Genomic DNA, 22,275 nt, shown 5'->3' with positions numbered 1-22,275 from the left:
GGGTTTTAGACATGTAATGTTGATACTGAAATAATCACACTGCTTTTTAAGTGTAAGAAGCATTGGAAATGACCAGTGTAAATTTTATTCTGTTGTATCACTGAATACAAAGATGGGCTTCATTGCAGTTCTCTTTCTTCTAGCATAGCTTTTATAAAATTTGGTTCGCAAGGCAGAAAATCAGCTTGGAAAAAAAAAGAGAAAAAGTATTTTCAGTGCTGTGTAATGTTTTGTGAAAAGTATTTGCTTTCATAGAATCATGGAATATTTTGGGTTGGAAAGGACCTTAAGATCATCTAGTTCCAATCTCCCTGCCTTGGGCAGGGACACCTCACACTAGACCAGATTGCCCAAGGCTCTGTCCAGCTTGGTCTTGAACTCTGCCAGGGGTAAAGAATTTACCACTTCTTTGAGCAATCCATTCCAGTACCTCACCACCCTTACAGTAAAGAACCTGTTCCATATATCTGACTTAAATCTCCCCTGTTTAAGTGTGAACGCATTACCCCTTGTTCTTTCTATGGAAGCAACTTCTTCCCTGTGGAAACAGCTCTTCCCTTTCTGTGGAAACAACTGATCAGCAACAAACTTGGCGTGAAACTGAAACTTCCCATTCAGAAATTTCATAATGTTTCTTTTAAAAATTCATGATTAAATTGAAATATTTTGACATCTCGAAATTCATTGTTTTCTTTCACCTCAGTCTAAACCTTTTGTTCCTTGAGCTGTTCCAGCACTTCATCCTGTGTCTCCCAGTACGTCAAGCTGTCCAGAGCAGAGGAGCATCTTGCATGGTGTATCACCACTATGCAGCTTCTGTGCCCACTGGGGAGGTTGCATTTACTGCTGAGATGATGTTTTGTCCAAAAGCAGCTCTGTAGGCCAGTCTGCAAAGCACCAAAATTAGAAGTCCAGTGAGGTACTCTGCCAGCCCAGAGAGAGGCAGCTTATCCCAAAATAAAACCACTCAGTCTGCTTTGAAAGTAATACATTTTTTCTGTGTGAATGAAACTTAGCTTCTAATGAAGTACTTTGTTTGGATGTTGCTGATGGAAGATTCTGGTTTTCAGCTCAAGTTAAAGCATTTCAGTGCTAAAACTCCTGTTGTTTGGTTTTGTTCTTCCAACCAGCTCTCTTCTGAGATTCTCTTATTCTTTGATTGCATGGGTTGTAATTGGGAAATAATTGTTGTGAAGCCTTCTCTTTTTATTAGATGCATTCCCTGTACTTAAAAGGAGGGAACTATGGAACCAATACTCTATCTTAAAGTGGAAAACACAGGTCAAGGCCAGATGATAAATTTTCCTGTAGACTGATACAGACATTTATGTTGGAGGTCCTGACCAAGTTGGAGCCCAAAGAAACATGAATTCCTGTCTGTGTGTGTATATTAAAGGGAATAACCCACAGATGAGTCACGAATGCAGCATTACTAATGACCCTACCCACACCAAAGCTGCTGAACCTTTCTGCAAGGCAGAGTGAGCTACAGACCTACCCGAGATGCCAAGAGCATCTCATCAGTATTCCCTGGAACTGATGGGCTGTGACAGACTTCCAAACCTGGCCTCCACCTTCTAGCTGAGGAGCTTGTGTAGAGCCCCAGAAAAAGACCTGTTCCCTGCCCATGTGTGATGTAGCCCATCCCCATCCTTTCCTTGGCCTCACCTCCTGTGCGGTGAAATCTCCCAACCCCCTGTAATGGTTGTAGCACTGAATTTACCTTTAAGTCATAAAGCAGCAGAAGAGAATCACACTAAATGAGTGAATGCATGCAAATAAATGTAATCCACAGAGAACATGATAATTTTTGCAATCTTAATGTTCTGGCTATATGCCTATTAGCATTACTTTCATGGATGAGCTTTCCTCTGATGTAGGATATATATTTTTTAAATGACCTTTGTAAAGGCAGTTCATTTGAAAGAGGTAGAAATAGTGCAGTGTTGTTTTAGTCCTCTTGTGGCTCTTCTTATTGAGCAAGCAGTGTTTCTTCCAGGCCAACACAAAATGTGAGTTGAAAGTAGGGTAAAAGCATTTAAGATCCAAGAAAGGGCACGTAGAAAGATAGGGTTAAAGAAAGTTGAAAAGCAAAATTTCAGCTGAAGGAGAAAAGACTGATAAATATATTGAAATCTTTTGATGGCTGCGAAGTTTATAAAAGGGCACCTCATTTCATTTTGGCGTTTGCTTTTAACTGTCAGTTTACTACAGCCGAGGTTTTGTTTTCATTCTGAAGAACATTTTGGGGGATGTTGTTTTTTCTGCTCTTGACTGTGATCTGCAAAATACATTTGAAAGATTTGCCATGTGAACGTGAGTACTCAGTGTTTTCATTAAATCTAGATTTAATGGATCTTTCTTAACGAATTGAGATCGATCATTCTTTTTTCACCTTTGTATTTTGTTTTTCTGGTTTGCTACTGTTCTGTCTTCTGAGCCAGTGCAAGCTCATGTTTTAAAAGGAAGCCATTTTCATACAAATCCTGGCACTTCCCATTTGGGCTGCTAAGTCCTGTGGGGTTTTGCAGTAGATCCAGTCAGAGCTTGCTGTTTGATTCCTCCCACTCTCCTACTGCTACCGGCTACTCGCCTCTATGAATGGGAGGTATGTGAACCTTTCTGCGAGTTGCCTCTCCAGGGTTGTTCTTGTGGATATTTGACCTTGCGAATGCTTCTCAGAGTTGCTCAGTCTGCTACTGCATATTTGGAAATATGTGTGTTTGCAGGCTTAAGCAAGCCTTTCATACTTGCAGTCATTCCTACCATCTTAGTTTCTGTGAGCACAGGTACTGTTGCTGGTCTTAAGTTTTAAGGAGAGTGGTGATCCTGATTCCAACACAAGCATTGCCAAGTAGAAGGGCTGTTTTTATGCAAGACTCTTCCCCTTTTCATTCTCAGTGTCAGCTGTAAGAAAACATACTGCTTTTGCATTTTAAAGAAGGATGTTTCAAAGACTTTTGGTCCTAGACTATCACCTCAGAAGAATGTTCAGAATGAGAGAGCAACCACGCACCTACTTCATGTTCCTGGCGCTGGAGGCATATGAGTTGCTGGCAAAGACTGTTCTCCTGAATGGCCAGATCCAAAAGCCTTTGAGCTTAAAATCAAGGAAAGAGGCTCCATGGTAGTGCTGATAACAGTTCCCAGGCTGCTGATCTGTGGTTTGGGAGTGACTGTGAGGCTTTTCAGGATCTAGGAAGATCAGTTGGGTTAAAATAGTCCTTTGTTGCATTGCTACCATGTTTCTGTGAAAGTTTTAGTGATGAACTGGGGGAATGAATTCAGGAGCTTTGGGCTTTAGTCACTTGCTGGCTTCTCCACAAGGGAAGTGGAGTTCTCTGGCCCTGTTGCAAAACTACCAACCCTCAGAATACTGGACTTTTCATTAACACACGGCTTCTAGGTGGTCCAGTATTTTTAACTAAACCAATGTTATCCTTTATGGTACTGCAGAAAACTTTGGAAATGAAGTATATTAAAAAAAAAACAACCCAACAAACAAACCAAACCCAGTATAAAAGTTAAAAACCACAATTTTTGAGGCAGTACTGTGATTTCAGATTTCAGGGTGCTTTGTGTTGATATTCTCCTTTTTCTTTGGAAAATAAAATTAGTGTCAAACACATCTCTTATCTGGAATTAGATCAGGCACCAAACAAGCTCATCTAGAACATTTAATTTCTGCTATACCACAGACCTGTTTGAAGTCTAGGGCTTTATAAAGTAATTTTAACCATTTAGGAATAGCAGTTTGGATTAGAGTTGCATGTGTAGTAGTATCCCTTAATCTGAATTAATTGATTCCAGGAACTGAAAGTCAAGTGCACGAATATATTTTATGAGGAAAGATAATAGATTTTCAGCTGGTGTAAAGGAGATACGAGCCAACTTGCATCAGCATAAGGTTATTTTTCATACTTTGTTGAGGAAATTACTGTGTGATTTTATTCCTTCCTTCTCTAGCTTGTGTATTTGAAAATGGGAATCATGTTGGTTTTTTAGCATCTTTGGATGTTCACATCTAAAACCAGAAAGTAATCATATTTTAGAAGGCAAGTGAAAATTCACTACTACCTCTTCCTTGTGAGCTGTGTTGTGAATAGGGTGGTTTGCATTGTAGAGAATTATGTGTGTTTGTTACTTAAGAAAGAAAAGCTGTAAACAGGCTCAGTCAACTGCTGTGCTGAGTTTCATTCTGCTTTGTCTTTAGCTATCACAGCAGGAGGAAGGTACTTCTAATTAATGGCATTCTTCAGTATATGACAAAATATGACTCTGCTGTGACTTACAGACTTTACTGAGGATGGATTAGGAGTCAGGGAACAGTGAGATCTGCATGCATGGTCAGAGCAGTGTGGAAAAGTTTGCACTAAGGTTGACCCATATCACTGCTACCCATCTATCATTATTCACCAACATGAGTTAAGAATACAACTTAGATATTGACAGGGTATTCTAGCAGAATATTCTGATTTTTTAAAATACTTTTTTAATTCCTTTTGAAAATCCTTTTACGAATTAAACCCGTCATTATCCTTTCAACTATACTTATTTATAATAATCAGAATAGTAGAAATACATACTTGAAGAATAGATGTGAGTAGGACAAACAATCTGTGGCAGCACTGACTTTATGCAAAGAGCCATGATATGCAGTCCAGTGGAATTCTTGCTGTATGTGAGGTTTAGTGCATGTGGTTTTAGCCACCCCTGGCTCAGAGCCTGGGATAAACACCTTGATCTTCTATTCGGGCAGGTAAAGTGGAGCTGAGAAATGGTTTTTCTGAGACCTTTTAGGTGAAAATCTAATACCAAATTGTTTCTGCTGATTTCATTAGAGGTGCTGGCAACTGGATTGCTATTGATTGCCTTTTAAATCTGATTCTGCATTTTAAAAAGTTGTAAAAGAAAAATGACAGTGATATACGTGTACCTTAGTAGTCCTCTGTCAGATGTGAAGGAAACTGCAGTTTATCAATGACCTGTTAACGGGAGAAAAGCCAATGACTGCTCACAACCCGAAGGCCCTGATCCTACAACCTCTTAAGAGTTGTGTGTCCTTATTAATGTAAGTAACTGCACTGGACATCATGGGATTACTTATGTCAATAAAACGAGGTGACTTCGAGTGATCCTTCAGTCAGTACCTTGGAAGCTGTTCATGTAGGACAAAGCTATGATCAGATAATCAAAATCAGAAATGTGCTTTTCACACTGAAAGTTTGCCTGTGCTTTCCAGCTCACAATAGTAAAACATGTGAGGTTAATAATATAGAAGTAATTCAGTTTGTGGTGTTAATCATTACAAATTGTTTTGCTGCTTCTGTGGCCAGCTCATGTAGGTGGCTGAAGTCAGGCGGTTAGGCCACTTAGGTCAGGCAGCGTTTTCACTCATTTCCATCAATTCTGTATTTTCTCTTTGCTTTGTGTAGGCCTGATTTTTTTTAAAGCAGTATTGTTGATACATGTGACATTTTGTTATCTTCTTTAGCATGCTGATTGCATCAGACACAGTCCTAGGAGATACAGAGATATCTTCAGATCCTGTTATGGCAAAGGAATTAAAGGGGTATTTAGATCATGTAAAGATACTCAGCATCTTACATGAACAGGTATGTTATCCTGATAACGCTTGTGTGTACAGCAGAAGTCCGCAGCTCAACTGAAGGTGGGCCTTTAGGAACTCAACCAGGTGGTGTGAGAGCCTCTAATGATCACACCTCATCATCCTCATCCTCCTCTGCACCCACTGTATGCCACCCTGTCTTCCCCCTCATTTCCTCTTCAGGACTACCTTATGGATTTGGTCACTAGACCAGCATCCCAGGGCCCCAGTTCCCTGTGCTGTAGGAAAACAACAAAACACTCTTCAGCAGTTGCTGCATCAGCCCTAGCTTTTTTTTCTGTGATGAGGGTTATTCTGAGAGTTTAACAGCCCCCAATTGGGGGGAAATAGGACATTAAAAAGTATGTTTGTTTTTCTTCATTTGTATCTTTCCAGGTTTTTCTCTTTTGTTTTGCCTTCTGTCTTCCTTTATTTTAACTCTAACCCTTCTTTAGTCACAGTAGTTAGAAAAAAAAAAAACAAACTAAAACACAAAATATGTTTTGAAGGCAAATATTTTGAAAACTGGAAAAAATAGGAACAGTTCATACAGCGTTCACTGAAAATTAAAGTATTTTCAGGCAGTAATAATATGTATAGTTTAATTGACTGTGCTGTGTGCATGTTAAAGATGGTCCTTCAGCTTACATCTCCCAAGGTAGGTAGTTGCACCAAACCTGAACTCTCTAGTCTGTGAGTTTTTGTTGTAATTAGGTGAAAGAACCAGATCCACTTTGGCCAGTGCCCTAAGTGAGAAGTAATTGTGTTCCAGTTGTGCTCCAGGGCTGGAAGTGTTTGAATTATGAATCTAGGTCCACTGACCAAAATGGTTTGAAGGTCCTCTAATGGATTTTATTATTGATGTTAATAAATGTAATTTTTTTGAGACACATAAATACAGTCCCATGATAGTGCTGTTGTAACTCTGTTAATCTCAAAATAAATCAATAGCCATTCTATTTTCTTTTTGCCTTCCTGGTGGCAGTATGTATTGATTGCAAAAAGAGACAGCTGGGAGATCCTGGTCAAGTTGAATTACTTCTCCAGACAGTTTTTTGGCTAAACTACTATCCCCAATTGCACTGCAGTGGATTTCCACCAGTCTTCAGGAAAAAAAAAAAGTGGGTAAATAACCTTGGTGTAGTAGTGATTTGCATGTTATTTCAGTTTGCTTGTGCTACTATGAGAACACAAGAAGGAAAAGACTATTATTTACTTACTGTATGCTGGTATGTGTGTTCCTATAAAAAGTAAAACCAAAGTTTGGTGGTTTCTCCTATGTTTCATCCAGAGTGACGTCTGTGCATTGCTATCTAGCTGGATTCAGTACCAGGCTTGAATGTATCATTTTGTGATCATGAATCAGTGATACCCAGACATAGCTAGTCAAAATGGCAAAAAATAATATTCCATAGGGAGCTTAGACTCATCAGGAAGAGACTGGAAAGACAAAATAAGCTGCCTGCAAGGCAAGCAGATTGTTTCCAAAGTGCAGCAAGCAGCACTTGTTGCTCCTCTTCTCCTGAGTTCTAAGCTCTAAGCTACTTTCTATCAAGACATCTGGTGATGGACCATCCTCAGCCTGCTCCAATAACAATATCTTTGACGAAGTATGAGCATGCTTCCCCAAAAATAAGTTCCTTGAGCATACTTTATCCAAAAATGGTGAAATCTGTGACATAAAAATACTTGAACTGACTGTCCTACTTTCCCCAGTTCCTAGACAGTTTGAGAATTACGGACTTTGTTTTCCTGTGTTGTTTGCAAATTTGTAGTTGAAGGTGATATTTTACAATAAAAGCAAAATATGCATCACTGTAAGTTCCACTTTCTGTGGTCCTTGACAGTAATGCTTTACAGTAGCCTTTATTTTGGTCAATCTTGCTTTCCAAAATAAAATTAAGGCCCATCATGTTAAGATTTATCCTAGATACCATCTTGTTTATAGTTTAAACTGTTCCTTTTCCCCTCTTTTCGTTTGTAAACTACTGTTAACCCCTGGTAGTGGTCAGTGTTTAACCCCTGGTTTGTACTCTTGAGTAGCATGTCACTGTTAGGGCACAACTCTTGTAATGGCTGAATGTCTCGTAGCTGCAATAAAAGGCTTGGGTCAAGCAGCATGGCCTGGACAAACTAGTTCCAGTAACACTTGCCTTTCTACAGTACTAGAGAAAATACTGAAAAATGGAAGAATAAACTAAAAAGCCTATGTTGTTTTGTTTTTTTTCTTTTCTTTCCTTCAACTTCTGTGTGAAAATCTTGAACTGATACTCAAAAGATGTTTATCTAAAATACACCTTTGAATAGAAAAGAAATTAAACTTAAGGAAAACACGATGTAACATGTGACCCAAAATTCTTACCTCTGGTTACACATGAAACACTCGGTTCATAAATTAGTTCCAGTATATTCTCAGGTAAGGAAGTTTAGTCCTAACAAAATAAGTGTGCATGCAGTAATGAAACCAGCATTGTTTTTATTGTCTGGGGACAGGGGATTGTAAGTGAAGTATTGTTACATGAAGTCTGTAGAGTTTAGGCAGACATTCTATTAACATGTGTATTTATGGTTTGTTTCATATGAATGTTTATAATGTTTGGTTCCTCCAAACATTATCAGCTAGTACCATGTGACAGCCTATCTGTCTGTGTTACCATCCATCCATAGAAACTCCAATGTCAAGCCACAGTTGCACTTGTATGATTCATAGCTGTTAGAAAGAAAGGCTTATTAGTCATCTACTTCATTGCCCTTCCTATATAAAATTATTCTATATTTTGCTGTACATTTACTACTTTTTTATCTGTCTAAATTTAAATTACTGAAGTAATGGAGCTCTCCCACTGCTATCCTCAAGAAAACATTCCAGAGCATAATAGATCTACTGTCAAGAAGTACAATAATTTTCTGGTATTAATTTTTCCTTTATTAACTTCATTTCATTGTGCTGACTACTGTCTTCTGGGCATTTTCCCATGATCTCACTTCAAAACTTCGGTTTTGCATGCTGCAAACATGTCGTGTTTATTTTCAGCTACTCTGTGTGCATATGAAGGGGTAAAAATTAACCTCTACAAGCTTATAAATTTGGCCTGTGTTTAGTAGGAGTAAGGCAATAAAACTGCTAAAATTAATTGGTTCATTTTAGAGCAGCACATCTTTGCAAAAGCTCCAAAAGTAATTACAAACAACAGCTATAAACTTCATGGGAGCTGGAAGTTGATTTCCTAGGCCACTCTTTACAAAGGATGGTTGCACTATCTGAATATAAGCAGGCAGAGTTAAGTTAAAGTAAAGCCTTGTGTAGACTTTTATTTTAATTGAAGTTTTCTAGTTTATCCAGAGATAGATATCTGGAAATCTGGATATCTACAGGATTGGTAGGATAATTCATACAGCTGAAGAATTTTGTTTCCCAATGGAGGTGCACTTCTGCGTGAGCTTGCCTCAGCTGTTTTAGTGCAAGCTTTACTTCAAAACAAAATGTTGGCTTGTGCTACCAGTTATTTCATGCCTGAAATGGACAAAGAGATGAAGAGCTCTCACTATCATCACAAATGCTTGGTACAAGATGGTGGTTTAAGATATGTTTTTCTGCTTTGCATTCAGATGATCTTTGTTACCTCAGGTAAAGGACAGTAGCTTAGCACAAGATACGTTAAAATTCATCAGTCACTCACTCACCTGACTATACTTTAAACCTATTTTCAAGGAGTATCAGTTGATTGAAAAAAGAAATAATTCTTAAGTGGAACTAACTCACATAAGGCTTTCCACAGCTGGATTCTGCTTGCAGAAATAAAATCTGACTTAGACTGTGCAGCTTTACAATGTCTTGTAGTAAATATGTATGTACTTAAGGGGCTCTACTCAATATAACAATGAGTAAGTCTCATTTCACTCCTGCTTTGTAATTTGCCATCATGAATTTCCTTGCAAACTTTTGATTGCATGAACAGCTCTCAGGTGGCTTGTGTGCTTCTAGCATCCATCTGTTTTCTCTCTTCTGGTCTTGGACAAGTCTGTGTTACACTGACCTTGCGCTACCTGCCAGCCCTTTTGCTGCTGTATATTTTATATAATTCCAGTTCACCACACTCTGTCTTCCACTTTGGACAAAGATTTAGCCGTGTTGTCTTACTCTGGATGTGAGCTGGTTCTAAAAGCTCTAGAGTTCATAAGTTTTATTAAGGATCCCTCATTCTTTTCCCATGAAATGACTGTATTTTATACTATAGTATTTCCCTAGGAAATGCTTACAGTAGAACTCAAGGATTTTGAAAAGGAAATGTTTTCTAACTGAGGCTAAATGTGGTCAAGAGCATAAATAGAACTTGATTTTACAGAATACATTCTGTAGTTGCGGCATCTGCTTTATGGAGGACGAAATAAATACCTGCAATGCAGAGAATAAGACAGAAAACATGACTCTGCCCTTTGCTCACCAGTATTGCTCACTCCTTGAAATATTTGACTCTTAAATGGCCATCTTATCAGTCCTTTGGAGTCAGTGAGAAGACTGCAAAGGACAACTCGTGTTGTTTTGGTGCATTCAGTGTGCCTTTCTAAATATCCAGGGAAGCCATACAAGGGCAACAAAACAAAAGACAACCATACAGTTAAGAAAAACCGGCCATCTTAACTTCTTCAGTCTTTGCCAGGTTATTTGTAAAAGCTGGGGAGATACCTCTTTGGAGATAACAAATCTTAATGTACTTTCTTAGCTCCTTTTCAAGAACCTGTGTTATTCTGTAAAATGGAATAAACTGAAAGTCAAAATCAAATCAGCCCTTTGGGTTTTGTCTCAATATTTGCTCTAATTGACATTGCTAAGGTTGCTATGAAAATATTACAAGAAGCACGATTAAATGTTGAGTATTTGAATACTTTTCCATAGCTTAGCTGCTCAAGCTGTCTTTACCTAGAATATGATCTTATTGTCACTGAATGATCAGACTGTCCCATTTGTTAATTCTAACTGGTTTTCAAAAGGTAGTTGTTCTTTTTAAATTTTAATTGGATCTTCAGACTTCATGTGATAAAGCTGACTGTGCAAAATACATGAAGCGGCATTAGGGTTATTTTATGTAGTATAACTGAGCATACATAAAATTCTTGTAGCAAATGGAAATCTTACAAATTAGGCTTTTGTTCACTTTATTCTCATTGGAGTCTGGGCAAGCAGAACATATGGACATTCCATATATTTAGCAGTCTTAACAGGATTTGTGCAGAAAAAGTAGAAATACTCACTGGGTGTTCTGGGAATATTTAATTCTACTTTACCATTGTCTCAACTCACATCTGTAGACTTCTTGCCAAAAGTTAGGTCCAGGTTAACAGCCTTTGAAAATACTAGGTGTGAAGTAGGTGCTCTGAATAGAAAGCAAAGATCAGTACAGAGAAAGTAAGTTTGATAAGGCACTACAATAGCTATGTTTATTGAGGTGAACCTTATGTTCTGAATTGTATTGACTAGGCGAGAAGCAGGAATTGGCTTTGCAAATCAAAATGGAAGTCTTACTGTAAAAGGTAATCTAATAGAGAGTAGGCTGGAATACTGCTCTACTCAGCATTTACATTCAAGTCCTTCTATGTCCTACCACCCTTGTGGTATATTGTGTGTTTTGCTATGAAGGTTTATTTATCTGTATTGCCTTTATATGAATTTGTCTTTGAAAGTATGCTCTGAAAATGGTAACTTTACAGGTTTATATGATGAATTTTGTGTTGGCAGATGAATGATTTAATAGCTCAGAAAAAACAGCAAAATGCCAACAAAGGCAGCAGAAGTATCTCTGCAAGAGTGTGCAGAGCTGAGATTTCTAACTGGGGAATGTAGCTGTCATGTTCTGGTGTCATGTCTTGATTGTCATGTAGATCCTGTGGTGAAGTCAGGCGATAAAAGACTTGGGACCTCACATCAGTAAGAAATTAAGATATAGGACAATGACATCACCGGAGGTGTAAGGGAAGGGTTCAAGTTGAGAATGGCAGCTGTGAAGGCATGTGTATCTACCATCTAAAGCGCAAAATCATTCAAGACAAAATTGCTTATAAAGTAATTTGCTTTCTTAGTTTGCCTCAGGAAAAATCTTCTTAAGATACTGTGGAACAACTTAGTGGAACAATAAAAGCGATTGCAAGCCTGAGTGCATACAGAAAAGCAAATCGTTTTTAGCAAAGGCAGAAATTATTTCTGTCACAGGCTAATGAAGTGTCATGTTTTCAGGTAGAAAAACCACAATTTTGCTATCTACTCACCTGCCTTTTCTAAACTTCTGTGAGTTTGAAAACTATTCTAACTCTTTCTAGCAAGTTAACATGCAAGTTCTTGGTAGTTGTGTGGCAGGGTATAGACTTCAGATACAGAGTTTGGCGCACTATTTTAGTTTGACCATTTGGTTATTTTATGTGCAAATCGCCTGTGCAATTAAGTGTATGTGACTCCTTCTGCTGGTACTTCTGTCATGTCACAAATGCAGTGACCCGCAACAAAAGAGGTTAATGGCTTTGGTGTCCTGATGCCTTTTGTTTAACAGAGATGTAAAACAGACACTAAAGGGCTGGATTTGTGATGTTCTTTGCCTTGTTCAAAATATTTTTATAAAAACTGGAGCTAGGAAAGTTTGAGGATATAGGATACACACAGATCTCATTTTCTTCCAAGTGAAGAATACGTCTGTTCTAGTGAAAAGGACCTGGTTTAATCATATGAAAAGTATTTTTAGAGTAATTTAAGGATAAGTGAATATTTATTACTGGTGCAGAACCGTAGTAAGCTGCAGCAGAATTTTGTTAAGAAATGACCTTATATTTAATGATTATGTTATAAACTGAAACTGCAATAATCTATTTTCAAAATAGGAGTCGGTGACTCTCATCACACTGTAGTAAAGGCTGTCAGGTAGGAAGATGTGGAGTATAAAGCGAATGCTCCTGGGAGCTGGCAATTAATGCATCCTGAGCACATAGCTTTCACACCAGTGCTTACTCTGCATGTGGCAGAAGCATTAGGAAAACTTATATTGTTTCATGTTTGTTTTTTTTTTTCCAGTGACAGAATTCATGGTTACTGAAGTTTTATTTATGTATGCGTTAGATGGGAAAGCTCTAGAAATTTGTGCATAAAACTGTAGGAAGTATGTTAACTGGTTTTCCTACCCTTAGCATGAAATTTTCAGAGAGGGCCACCACTCCTGTGTGGCAAATGCATGCATAGTAAGACTGAGCAGATCACTGACCAATGGCTAGAAGAGATTTAACACTTCAAGTTGGCTCTCCCACCTCTGTGCTTCACAGTTGGAGTCAGCTGCTGTTGCGAGTGCTGTGTGCTCAGGACCTGCAAACTGGTGGGTCCCATGATCCTTTCCCCTAGCCTGTTCCTAAATCTTCCTGTATGACATCTTTGCAGACAGCAAACATCTCCTGAGTGCTGTGGGAAAGACTGCAGAGAAGTACTCCTGGGTAGCTTCTCTGTCCTTGATACTCCTTTGCACATTCATTGTCTTCTGTGAAGCAAAAGGCCTTTGTGCTGTAGTTGTGGAGCAGGACTGAGTGTCACTTCACCTATAGATCCACTAACATTGATGGAAATAGCACAAACATTTCTTGTAGGATTTACCTCCATTGTTGTTTGAGTGTTCTATAGGGAAGCCCCTGAAATACCAGAGGCCAAATATATTCTCAAATATAAAATACTCAAATAAGCCAAAACATCCAATCCCTGTCCAGGTTGTCACCATCCCTTTTTTTTAATCCCCAGCTACCTGTACCTTAGATCTGACAGTGATTTAAGATATGCAGATAAATATTTTTGTGCATTTTGGAAACCCAACAGTGAGCACATTTTCATGCATCTTAGGGACCAGCTGAGGAGTTTTGTTAGCTGAGTACTACTTGCATACCACAGACAAATTATTTCCTTCTACTAGTATTACTGCAATGTTTGCTTAAAAGGAATTGTTGCAGAGAGATGTTAGTATGACATCTTTAGTCTCTTGGGGTTTTAATGCTCAGATTAATGTTTGAAGTTTTGCAGGGACCTGATTGATGCCCTTTGGTTTTGAAAAAATTAATTGTATCAAATGGACTTTGGCAGTGCAAGTCATGTCTTGCTATTTTGCTAATCCCTGAGTGGCCTGAGGGGCAGACTTGCAACATTTTGTATGGTAGGGAAAGCAATGGGCAAACTGTGGATATTGGTACCACTGCCATGGGAGGGTCAGAGCTAAAAGTAACCTGTATTAGGTTTACAGTAAAGCTGCTATAAAATGAGGAGCCTTCTCAACAAAGTGGACCCCCATGATGTTTGGCTGGCAAGTGTTTCTAGAAGAGCATCATCACGGAAAAGGGCTGCCAGCAAGATGGAACAGCACAAAGCAGATTATCAGGTCCTCCAACCAAATGGCCTGAGGGATGAGAGGACAGGTGTGGGTTTTGGCGCTTATCCCATAATGACTTTCCCCTCAATAAACCTTTTCTCACAGCAAAACCTCATAGAAGGATCTGAAGCAGAGCTGCAGACTCCCTCCCAGGGCAGGATTTGCTATAAGGAGCAAGGAGCGAGCATGTGGTTGTGGTTGTTTTACTGCCCTGTTAAATGTGATGCCTTACTGCTATTTTTAATTTAATTATTTTGTGAGAGTGGAGGTGATAAATTGTTTCTATGCTTCATTCACACACCTAATGGGAAAACAGTGCAAGGGAGCCGCAAACTGGAATTTGCATGAGGTAGAGCAACGTGAATTTCCAAATGCACATGCTTGGAGTATTCTGAAAAGCTGACACTTGCTAATGAACCCACTTTCATCCCCATTTCTGGTTGTGTCTAGTTACAATTTATAATAAGAGTGCGTTACACTGTGAACACTCTAGGTTCATTTATGCTATCCCGTGGTTTTCATTGTAAGTCAAAGAACACCTGACTGAGGGTGTATATGTGACCTTGTAAAAGGTTTTTTGCTGTTTCAGCAGAGGTAGGAGGGACCACAAGAGAGAGCAAAGATTCTTAGCAGGGAGTAGGAAAAGAGACCAGGGGCTGGGTAAATTGTGGTGGGATTTGCCCATAGCCATCCAGATAGAAAGCTGCAGGATTAAAGAGCCCTGCAAGTAGAAAGCTAAGAGCTTGAGTTGCAGGGCCACAGGGAATGCTGAACAGTGTGTGAGAGATTTAATAAGCCAAGTAGAGGATTGATGGATTTTATTTCCCTTCTGATTTTTGCATTGAGAGTAGGAGAAGGCAGCATGGTTAGTGTGAGACTCTACTCCAGGAGAAGGAGAAGAATGCAAGCTGCCAAAAGGTGTAAGGGTGGACTCTTGATGAACGTCCTGGTAGGCAACAAAAGAAATAATGTATGCTTGCTGTGCATGCACAATACCCCAGATTGTGTGCAAGTGATACCAGTTAGACATGGGTGCATCCGCTGCTGCTCAAGAAGGGTAACTAAGGCAAGAGATAGGTGACCTCTTAATGTAAATTGACATACCTACATATAATGTTTATGTTTGCTCATATAGCTGCTTCATAATTAGTTCTGCCAGCTCTTGGTTTCCTTATGTTTTGAGGAATGACAGCATATTCTTACATTTACTTCTGTTTACACTAATTAAATACTAGTAAACCTGTCCATCTAAAGGACAAATTATAGTTCATCTTTTCCTCAGCTCTGTGTTGGACATCTCTATATTCTAAACTATTAAAGCTCCTTTATTTTTTATGTTCTTCTGTCTTACAAACAGTTATGTAAGTTTATAGTCCTGCATAATTTAGCTGTGCATTTCTCACATTGAACTCATACAGAGGAAATCATGACAAATTACATAGGAGGAGGATTTCCAATTATTCAAGGCCCAAAGTTATGGAATTATATAGAGATTTATATTTTCATTAAGCAAAATCATGGTGTCTCCAGAACATCTTCATTACGTATGAGCTTGAATATACATGAGAAAAATCATTATCAAGATTATGTACCTGAACTTATTATTAGAAAATATATATGTACACAGGGTTGGAAAATAACATTTGGCAGCATAGCTCTTAGAAAGAAGAAACCTGTGGTAGCAAGATAATTTGTAACAACACAGAAGGTCCTCAAAGCAGACTGTATGTTGTCCACTGCCAGTGTAAAAGGAAAAGAAAAACATTTTTCAAGTAAATGGGATATCAAAAGCTTGGGATATCATCCTTAACACTCTGGTTGTTATTTGTAAATGTGGTTAGTGGCTCTGCAGGCTTGGTGCAGACCAGTTGTGTCCCCTGTCCTTGCTGCGCCACCCCTATTCCTAGTTGACTTGTTTTATGATAGAGGCAGAAAGTGTATCAGCCCATGGTTTTACAGTCAGCAGTGGTGTACGCTGAACGATTGTCTTCCTGTCCTTTCCAAACCTACCTCCTGAATAAATTTTATAGTGTCCTACCGTTCCAGCTGAGCAGGAAGAGGACTCCTTCCAGGGCTCTGTGGGCAAAGACCTGCTGAGATGGAGCAGGGGTCTGTCTGTTACCTAGCTAGTGCAACTACAAATAGAATTGCTTTTTTTGTAAGTGTACACATTAATCCAGGGAGGGCTCCTGTGTGGTCAGCCATGCCACAGAAAGTCAGGGATAATGCTAACAAAGAAAGAAGCCATCATGTACTGAGTTGGTAGAGGGTTACATACCCATTCAGCTTGTGACACTGAGGCTTCCAGCTGGCTCTGCCAAAGAGAAAGTAGATATGTGCTAAAAAACACATCTGGAGGTGGAACACAGAGCATGTTTTGTAGGTCTGGCTGTAAAGTAGAATGTAAGAAGCATATTACCTGCTTGGTTATGTCTCTGAAGCAGTAACAGTCATGGAAATTTGGCAGAGGGGATTGCCATGCCACATACCATATGTCCTCATTGTCTTTCATTCTGAGAAATCCTCAGTCTCTTGTGAGGGTTTTATCTTATCCTACAAAGCTGTGTGAATGGTACTGTAGAAATTAAATATTTTTAACATACTGTAGCCATAAAGGGCTTGGTATCATCTCTACTGAGTTTCATTTACCTCATGATGCAAGGCAAGATATCCCTATGCACCTAGGGGTGTGGGGGGAACATAGGGCTGGTTTTGCCCTGGGTAGACCAAAATTCAGAAGTCTAAATCAGAAATGTGGATGAATGTCTTTTAACACAGGGTACATTTTGATACCTGCCCATATCTTTCCAACCCTAACCATTCTATGATTCTATGATCTTTAAAAGATCTTCACTTTTGCTCCCTCTCACCTTTGTAGTCTTAATTCTGTCTCTCCTAGTAGCTCAGTTCTAGTCCCAGAGGCGTGAAATGATAAATCCAGACATGCTGTATTTAGACTTCTGCCCCATGGCCAGCACACCCGATATGGCATTTCAGAGACTGAGGGAAGTGAGCCACATTTGCTAATGGGAAAAAGAAAGAACTGCAGCAGTACAATGACGTAAGGTTTATCCTGCAGGTTCACCTCAGGTTACAACCGGATCTAATTCAGCGTGCTCTTGTCAGTACAGCTTAGTTCAGCTAAACCAAGAAAATATAGTTCAAGTCTGCATACAGCTAACTCCCACATAAGGCATCAAAACCTTTCCAATCTCATTTTTTATTGCAGGATTTTTTTTATTTTTTTTTTTTTAATTTTTCTCCATTTGAGGAGCTGTTGGGCCCGAGTAATCTGGGTTTATTTATCTGTCTCTTACCAAATGAAAGTAGGTATGAATTTGATTAAAAAACCATCTCAAAGCCCACAGGAGAATCAAACTTTTAAAGATGTTCCCACACATCAGATGCTAATGAGGTCACTCATAAGAACATTGTTGGCTGGGGCCTCTGGTCATTCCCAGGGCACATTTTCTCACTGAGAAGTAAGGTCCTGTTCTGCAGTCTGTAGCATGTTTTGAAATATCTCTTTCAGGTAGTGATGTGCTAACCCACTTTTTTGCTTTAATTTCAGTGGACTCTGAGAAATGAATTGCATAAATTTCACAGCAGTGAGAATTTTTTCCTATCTATAATACTTCTACAGCCTGACTCATATCACAGTGTAGTGGCAACTTTCATCAGCCAGAAGACCTTTCAACAAATGGAACTGCAAATACTCTTAATGCAGTGGCAGATCAGAAGTCAAGTTTCCACTGAACATGTCAAGGAGCTCAAAGAAGTGAAATAATATATCTTGACCCAAATCTAGGCCAAAGTGGTTTTACACACCAAAGCAAGTAGAGTTGATACGTGCTTGCTGCCTTCCTCTTCAAGTGCTGCTAGCTACTGGCAGTAAGAGCACAAAATGCTTTAGAAAGCAAAGTTTTATGGTACACTCCCAAGGCTGTAATCTTTTTTCTTAATCAAAAGTTTTAGACAAAAAGCTCTTGATCGAACTTCAGTGCTAACCAAACATTGGTGTGTTGGATCTGACCCAGGACATTGTTCCTGACAGTGCTCAGGAACTGGCCAGTTGACAGGGAATAATATGACAAAAGAGGGATTTTCTTAATCCCTGGGGATTCCCCTTAAGGGGAATGTCTTAAACCCTGACATTTAATCATTGCTTGTGTCAGGAAGTATAAATGTTTGTCTTCTGTTGCTTCAAAAAAAAGCAAGGTTCATTAAGGATTATATTCTTTCTTTTTGAAACAAATGAGTTTCTAATGGGAACATGCAGGAATTCATTAACAATCTAATGAATTTTTTTTTATAGTCCTTTTTGGTCCCAATTATATTATGCTGCAGACAGCTCCACAGGGTAAACTAAGCTTGCAGTTTAAAAAGGTAGAACAGAATTTTCCTTAATCTCTTTTAAATTTGCCTCTCAGTGTAAAACTCCATGTTTAACTTTTCTTCCATATCTCCTTAATTGTTCTATCCTTTGGCTGTAACGTATTCTTTTCCTTTTAGTATGAGAAAATAAATTCCTTTGCATTCTTTTAACTATTTATAATTTGTATACAGCTCTCCTACATTCATCGTCTCTCTCCTCATTTGCCTCCTCTCCAAATGGAAGTCAGTTTTTATTCACGCAGCTGATTTCCCAAGACTCCTGGTGGTTTGTCTTCCTGAGGTCTGAACCCTTTCTGTGGCTGCTCCTTTTGCAGCCCCATGTGCCTGTAGCATTCTTGATGCCAGATTTGCAGTTCTTTCATTTTGTTTGCTTAGGTGGAGGGAGTCTCCACAACCCCCTTTGAATGTTGAGCACTGTGCTTGACATTGCCAGTGTCATCAGAAGTGGCTCAAACAGGTGGCACCGTCGGGCTGCTCTCACAGGGGATGAGATCATACATTCATTCTGCCTCCGTGATGGATTTGTCTAACTCTCTCCAACTCTAGCTGACTTTGATCCCATATAATGAAAAGACTTAAAATAGAATGTGGAAGGGAACAGAGAGAGGCTTTAATTATTTACTGGCTGGGTTGAATGCGTACCTTTTGTAAAGGGACTTCTTTTGTTGTTTTTTGGTCTATTCAGTTTTCATTAAGCCAAATTTATGTCTTTGTGCTCAGCATTGATTCAGATGCTGGGCCTGATTAAAGAGGCTTTTGAAGGAAGGTGCATTTTTTCTTCTTTGACTTAGTTATTTTTTTACATTTACTAAATGGAATCAAAATTCTCCCTGGATAATGGTTAGAATTTTAGTTGCAGTAGTGCTAGGAGGTCCAAGCTCAGATTTTTAGTTTAAACACCTAGAAACATGTCACCCATCATAAACCCACTGATGGCTAGGTAGACAAAAGAGCTAAAAAATAAGAAGGAGGAAGCAGATTCGTAAATTCCCAAATTCATAAATCAAATCTGTGGCAGAACTAAGGCATGAGAAGGTCTCCTACCTCTGCTAGCATGGTGTTGAACTGCAAGCCCATACTATAGCTGCTGTATTCACCCCATGGGTTAGCAGAAGCACAGTGTCGTGGTCTGTGACACAGGGATGCTGTGACTACCTGCATTCCACAGTGGTATTCCCAGTCACGACAGTAGCTGCCACCACAGAACATAGAATTGTGTCATCCTGAACATTTTGGTAATGTGACTTTACCCTCTTCTGGAAGCAACAGCGATCTCATCTCCCTGACTGCTCAGGAGGGTTAATGCAGGGGGTGAATACAGCTTCTTTGTGAGCATCTTGGCCTGGCTGGTTGTGCAGAAGGAGGCGAAGTGTCATTCCAAACCCTTCCCCTTCTCTGGATGCTGGGCGGTGCCCCTTGAAGGCAGAGGAAGAGAGGGCAGGGTAGACTTGGCTTTTGGTGCACCACTTCTTGTATCATTGTGCTTACAACTAGGAACAACCTTGCAGTTACCTCTGTAGTCTTAAGCAAAAAGCTTGCTTCTTTTATTTTGGAAGCTAGTGCCTTCATTGTGTGCATGTCTGTGAAATCTGCATGCTGGAGTTGAGGCTTGAGGAACCCCAGTGCGTATCGATACCACTACATGCACTGCTCCTTCACAAAAATAGACAGTAATGTGAAAGATAGTGGTGGTGCAGAGAAATGCCCTTGCTTTATCCTCACCCTCTCGGTGCCTGTGGATATGTTAACAGACCACTGTACATAGGGGGAAAACATGCCTTTAATAGTTCTGTCTCAGCTGCTGTTAATTTGATTTCCCTCAGGTAGTGGGTGTTCAGTCACCAAGACCTGGGGCAGGACTTTTTGTAGCAAAAGGTACAAATAATTTACACTGTAATGTCTGAGGCTCTTAGGTAAAGCCTACGCTGCTGCAAACAAAGAATTTTATGTTATTTGGGGATAAACATGATGAATTCAGAGAGATGGGAGGAGGTGCTATAATGAGGAGCATGTTTATTCATAGCAGCTTTGTAGTATCTGACAGCAAGTAGGTTATGTTCAGACCTATGCTTGGTCTCTGTGCCATGCACATTGTACGTCTGTGGGCTGTTTGCCATGACGCTTCACAGGATAATGTCATAATGATTTGTAATTTTTATGGATTATTACAGATAAAATATTTCTCAATATCTCAGTTTTCCCGGGGAAGTTGTTAGTTTAAGTTGTATTTTCAGCTCCACACCAGCTTCTCCCATGTAAACTTGGGTAAGCGTGAATTAGGTACATTGTGTCAGTCCTGAGGCCAAACTCATTTGTTTGCATTTATGTAAATCTGGAGTATTGCCTTTGAAAAGAATGGGCTGTGTTCTGCCCCAGATTGTCATGTCCCATTCCTTTGCTGGAGCAACTCATTTAGGGGTGGGACACAGTACTGCTGCAGCGCCCACTCTAATACAACTGTAGCATCACATGGCTCATACAGCTTTTCAGAAACTGAAACTGGAGAATTTAGAGCAGAGTTAGGTCATGACCAAGTGTATATTCACAACATTAAAGTTACTGCATGAGTTTCTTCCAGATTTGCTCTGTTCCATAGATTACATTGACATTTAAATGTAATTCACTTTATCACCAGGTTATATCATAAAGTCCAGCTTAAAGTATTTTCATGAGCTTGTAAATGTCTATATTATAAAAGGAAATACTTGGGGCATGGAGAAAAAATGGAACGCAGTTAATCTATTAACAATGCCTTTCTGGAATTCAGTTTTTTTTTTTTTAAATCTCATATTGGTATTAGGAAGGGGATTTTGTTTTGTTTCTGTTGAAAGTTGTGTGAAGTTCCTGAAATTCTCCAGAATGTTTAAGATGAGTGCATGTCTGGTCTTTCAAAGTTACATTCCAGGCTTTTACGACCTCTTTTATTATGAAAGTGTCCACTTTTCCTGAAGGTGCTGATTCTTCTCATCATTCCTCCCTATTCTGATGAGTGTGCACCTTTGCAGGGGAAAGTGCTTGAGAGGGATTTCTTCCTTTGAAATGGCTTCTACTCTAGATTTCCATAAATCAGTGCTAAAGGAAATTGTGGAGTAACTGAAGTGTTGCTCTGAAGGTTGCAAAAAGCACATTGCAGTGTCTAAGCCTTTGAAAATACGTATTTTTTCTTGGGGTACAGGTTTCCTTACGTTCAAATAAATGCTTTCATGGCAGCTACAAATGTCTTTTATAGGTGCTATCCAGCACTGCCAAGTTCTCAGCCCTCAGAAATAAGTGAAGTGGGATTATTGATGGGAGCTGTGTTCAGGTGGTTGCAGGATAAAGCAAACATTCTCTATGACTGTCAGATTGGTAATTCCCATGTGATTAATTGACTCCATTTCCAAAAGCCATTTTTCCTCTTTCTGCCTTTTTTGCCTATGCTTTGTGTTCAAATTTGGTGTGGCACTAATGTGTTTCTCCCCCTTTGCTGTCTGCATTGCCTGATGTGGTGCTTGGCTGCTGCCGGCAGCTCTGCAAGGAGAGCTCCCTCGCTGGGCCTTTCTCTACAGCTGATCCTGACACCCATCCATCTCATAAGATGAGCTCATTATCCCAGTATGTGTTCTACATCGAGATGATCGTGCCCAAGGAGAGACATTATTTTCCTTTGCCGTTTTGGGAGTGTAAGGATAATCCTGGCAGGTACAGAGCAAAAGAGATTTGATACATTAAATGCGCAAAGGTCCGTGCTGTCACATCTCCTGAATGTGGTGGTGGTTTCTTCCTCGTCAGCTGCGACTTTACCCTTTTTCCAAGCGTCTCTGGGTCTGTTACCTGCAGCTCGCTCGCTGAAAAGTGCCATCCAGCTTCTCTGTATGACATTTGGGATTTCTCCGCAGGATGGGTACA

The 22,275-nt window shown here is 39.5% G+C and overlaps 1 protein-coding gene across 22 annotated transcripts in view; it reads left to right on the top strand.

Moving 5' to 3' along the window:
* DTNA (dystrobrevin alpha) overlaps positions 1-22,275 on the top strand; it is a 230,824-nt gene that overhangs the window by 16,213 nt on the left and 192,336 nt on the right. The window contains exon 1 of one of the 22 annotated variants that reach the window (XM_061448546.1): positions 6,552-6,733. The exons of the other annotated variants lie outside the window; for them this stretch is intronic. The gene's annotated coding sequence lies outside the window, so the exon portion shown is untranslated. Of the gene's footprint in view, positions 1-6,551; positions 6,734-22,275 lie in introns of those variants that run through there. 22 annotated transcript variants of the gene reach the window in all.

Source organism: Pezoporus flaviventris, unplaced genomic scaffold, assembly GCF_033815535.1.
Source record: "Pezoporus flaviventris isolate CSIRO_AGI_PZ_B2104156 unplaced genomic scaffold, CSIRO_AGI_Pfla_v1 ptg000007l, whole genome shotgun sequence".
In the NCBI taxonomy this organism is placed as follows: Eukaryota; Metazoa; Chordata; class Aves; order Psittaciformes; family Psittacidae; genus Pezoporus; species Pezoporus flaviventris.
The sequence above is the reverse complement of the archived record's forward strand: the minus strand, read 5'-3'. Positions and strand labels throughout refer to the sequence as shown.